The sequence below is a fragment of the Glandiceps talaboti genome, chromosome 1, assembly GCF_964340395.1.
Source record: "Glandiceps talaboti chromosome 1, keGlaTala1.1, whole genome shotgun sequence".
Lineage (NCBI taxonomy): Eukaryota > Metazoa > Hemichordata > Enteropneusta > Spengelidae > Glandiceps > Glandiceps talaboti.
The window spans coordinates 15,209,842-15,214,841 of NC_135549.1; positions in this window are offsets into that span (position 1 = coordinate 15,209,842).

The following is a 5,000-nucleotide window of genomic DNA, read 5'->3' on the forward strand; positions in this document are numbered from 1 at the left end:
TCATTCTGGCTTATTTCTAGAAAACAGCTTAATTTTCTTAATTTGACGTTAAATTGGTTGCCATGGGAATCGTCAAATTCAATAGTTATTGTTGAAAAGCCTTGGGCTACGTGGACTACATACGTGTCTACTTATGCCATATGCAGGAAGTTCAATTCCATATTTTTTGTCATCGTGATTAAAATGGCAACAACAAAATAAAAAGGGAAATAGTCCTACAGAGAAATAAAAAAATCCAGTACGTATCAAAAGTTACATAACTTTTTTTCTGACACGTTTGAACACGTTAAGTATCAACTTCATAATGTATGTATCGAGTAGTGGCCGACTGTCCCTGTCCTAAACATATGATCATTAAATCAATGTTTCGCAAGGCCACTCAGAGGTGTGTGCCTATTTTGTATTTTTTTTTAAATAACTCTTTCTTATATAACATCTGGAATCTTATAATTGTTCCTCTTTCAATTTCAGACATTCTAACATTCCATTTAAATCATGTAGTGCTCAGACACTGCCTACGATGGAAATAATTCTGATGACGTCAGTCACGTAATGAGGAAATAGTGACAAGAGAAAATTGATTTGTTCACAGCTGTGTCCCGCTACCATGGCATGTACATGTATTGCAATTATTTCATTTGTTAAGTTGAAGAGGAAGGCTCTGAACCGTTGCAATTCAGCTATTTTTGTCAAGTTGGGGATGTTTTACAGAGTTTACATAGTGTTTGAAGTTAGAATTAGAATTAACGGCGTTTCCTGTATGATTGCTGTATGAAACTTGGCATGGATTACACAGGACATTTTTTGTGATATTAAAAAGATATATAAACAGAGTTCATATGTATATATTTGAAATGAACGAATGGCGATATCTAAAAGGATATAAACAAAGTTCATATGTATATATTTGAAATGGGCGAATTTGACTCCCAATCTAAAATTAAATCTTTATCATGGTGGATACGATCTGACCCAACTTGCAGGAATTCTACATTCCGGAACACAGGGCGTGCATTAGTAGGCCGAGTATAATAAAAATGGTTTTCAACAATTAGGAGGTGTGGGGTGGGGTGGGGTGGGAGTTGTCTACTGCTCCCAAAATAACTAAAGTATTTGTACTTCGTATTATGACGTATGGGACGGTTGTTTTATAAGACAACTCAGTTTATATTTTCACAAAATTTTAATTTATTCAGTTCTGGCTCGTGAAATATATTTTCCTTTTGCAAGGACGACTTTTAATTTCTTTTTACGTCTTTAAATGAAACATTGTCGTAAAATGTCAAATAATACCGAAGACTATGACACTGTTAATCAGCATGGAATATGCATACTTCATTTGACATGTATTTATAATAAAATATAGTATACGATTAGAGTGTATTACGGTACAAGGTACTGGGTATCAAACTAATAACACAGTCATGTTTCCCGATGCATACAAAAAAACCCACATACATACACAAAGGTTCTGTATAGGAACAATACCACACTGTCAGCATAACGTACTACCGACATGTCGTGTATTTGTGTATTATTTACGGGTGTAGTAATTGGGATTGAGATTTTGTATCTATCGTAGGCCCACTTGTCCTACTGATATGTGAACTTTTGCACACTTTGTATGAAATGATTTTTTTTATCAATGTATTATTGGTGGGAGTTTCTTTTACTAGTTACTGTCCATAAATTTTATATCATGACAAACTTTCTATGCATGGACTAAATATTAATCATTTTATATAGCCAGACCTTTAAAGCAAGTAAAAACGATACGATTTGTTACGGGCCGCGGGGTCTACACCCCTATCGTAGTGGGTCATACCATCGCTACGTGCAGTGCAATCGTAAGTTACACTATACTATTCAAATCTTGTTCACCTGTGTATTGTATCATATTAAAGATATATTCTCCCCACTGTCAAGTAGTATAGCAACGTTTCTTTTGTGTGTTCTCGTTTGTAGAAGCATTTCACAGAATGTAAACTAAATCAACTTTTAAATATTAATTCTCGTAGCATTCCAAACTCATATTGTGAAGGATTGCACTAGCATAATCATGTCATGATCAGCGAACCTGCTGGTTCCCTGCGTCAGTTTCACCGCTGTCTGTGCCGACCTTTCTATGAACCGTACATGTAAGTGACATAGCGCAGCCAGCGGCAAGAACTATTAAGACTATTTTTCGTACCTTTCTAAAAATGTATATATTTGGGTAAGTGTCAATTTTATTAGCCATCCTATATTTACATCAGGTTGGTGATGGAAGGAAATAAATAATTATATTATCTGACGATTTCAGGACGTGGAATTGAAGTATTTTTATACAAGATCGAGATGTCTTGAGAGACCACACTATTTTAAGTTCAAGCGCTGGAATGTAAAAAGCAACAATAGTATACATAATGATTTGAATAGAGCAAAATACAGACAGATTTAGTCTCAATAATTATATAACTCTTTCAGACTTACTTAAAATCAAAAGGAAATCAGTTTTTGAAACTTCTATTATTGAGAAAATGACACAAACGAGTACTATATCAGAAAGATGAAATGAATACAAACACTTTTCTCGGCAACATTGACATAGTGCGGGTCAATCAATGTGCAACTTTCGTGGTAAACTTTGACTTTAAACTTGTACAAGTCATGTGACACGTTCCTCTAAACTTTGACATATTGTGAGCACTTTCCTCGTAGACTTTGACATATTGTGAATACTTTCCTCGTAACTTTGAGATAGTGTTAGTACTTTCCTCGTAAACTTTGACATATTGAGTACGTTCCTCGTAAACTTTGACATAGTGTGAGTACTTTTTTCGTAAACTTTGACATAGTGTAAGTACTTTCCTCGTAAACTTTGACTGAGTAATGAAAAGTAAACATATGGCTGAATAGTAAGTCCTTTACACAAGTAGGTGGAATAAATACGCACCCTTTCACATACCAATAAATGTCATAAGCGCTAGCCTTACACTCCCACATACCTTGTGTGCAGTCAACAGGCCTATTCCATCTAGGCCCTAGATATGACTCGAAGTGACCAAATTATTCAATTCATCAATCAATCACATGTATGTATGTATGTATGTATGTATGTATGTATGTATGTATGTATGTATGTATGTATGTATGTATGGACAGACGGACGGACGGACGGACGGACGGACGGACGCACGCACGCACGCACGTACGTATGTATGTATGTATGTATGTATGTATGTATGTATGCGTGTGTGTGTGTGTGTGTGTGTGTATGTGTGTTGTAACACAATCATAACTCATAATCATGTGACTTCTCTTTTGTCAAGGTATGACATTCAGTAAGTGCTACATTTATCTACAGTGACAGCAGCGTTTTTCTGTACTCTGTATTGAAGTGCTGCCAGTTAAATGTATTAAAGTAACCCCCACAAAAGAATCGCAGATTTAAGACACCAAATAAGAATAATAACCAATATAACTAATACAAAATCATGACTTCGTATTAGGAAAATCTGCCCATGTCTTCCATTCATTTAAAGTATTGACAAAATCATGGAAGACCGGTTTATGAAATACTTATAAAATTAATGTTTGAAACAAAAAAGGGGAAACTTTGGACTCAGTTGTTAAGCTATATATATGTCAAAATATTGTTTACTTTCTGGGTGTTGGACACGGACCTAATAAGAAGGCAATAAATTAAGTTCACAACAATGCCCTATCAGGCTTCAAGTTCTTAACCACGACTGTGTACTAATCAAATCCAATATCCTGCACAAAGCAAGCCAACCAGATTGGGTTGCAGCCAATCAATTATTGTTTGCTCTAAAAGGTGTCAAACTAATATAACCATGGTGTCAGACTTTCAGTGCTGATGTATGAGACCAGCCACCTAATCTTACGTCAATAGTAAAGTCAAGTTTCTGGCCAAAGTCCGGTATTTCATCAAGTACAATAAATTAGCAAGTATCACAAAAACAACAATCGTTCTTATCATAAGAAGCAAAAACTATTTGATTTTTAATCTACATAATGACATCTGTTTGACCTTCTAATCACAAGTTCAAGGCATGGCCAAATATTTTGATCCATAGCAGGCACAGACCAGTAGTTTATATTAGTACAGACGTGAGTGTTGGCTGATAGCGTGACACGAATGTCACATCTTACGTCCGACTAAGGTGTGAATACTTCCATGAAATACTGTGTCCCCAAATATAACATCAATATAACTACAGCAATTTTGTCTCACTCGAGGAATGATTGTATTTGAAAAATACATAGTGTGCACTTCCTTTGTAATGTTGAAGTTAGGCACTTCACAAGTTTCAGGTTATATTAAGTCAACAAACTGACATTTCATATTGTAACAATGACAGCCACAAGGATTCACTTCTGTTTGTGAAATGACAGCCTCGATATCGTCAGACGACTAACGACATAATGCCAATATCACGTGTTTGCATAACGAGTCATGTGGAAATACCAGTCACCATAAACCTCATTATGAACGAACGATAGGAGATATTGATACAAAACCCGAGCAAAGAAATAACTCTCAGGTACACAAATCACAAAATAACACATTGAGGAAGTGAGATAGCGGACCAGTGAAAAAAACTGTCTCGGTTGACCAGGAAATCTAGAAATATAAAAACTGGAAACTATGGTAGGAGTGATAAAACCTCTCCTTTTTGTTGGTGTTGTCCTCTTCAGTGATCTGACAATACACTTGCTGGTCACTGCCACAGGTAAGAACATTTCAGTTCGGTTCAGACGTTCCAGCCGTCTTGTATTATTTTCAAGAGCAGGAAATCAGTATATAAAATCTCACACCTGCAAACTTTCATAGTTAATGTTTGTTCAGAAAACGCCTTTAATTTCAAAATTCCAATTCAAAGGAACCTGGATACTCAAGAATTTCAATCTTGGGTAGGCCTTCACTACAGTACATGGGCCCCCGGGAGTACATGTCTCCATATTCTCATGCAATGTCACGTTAACATATATATATA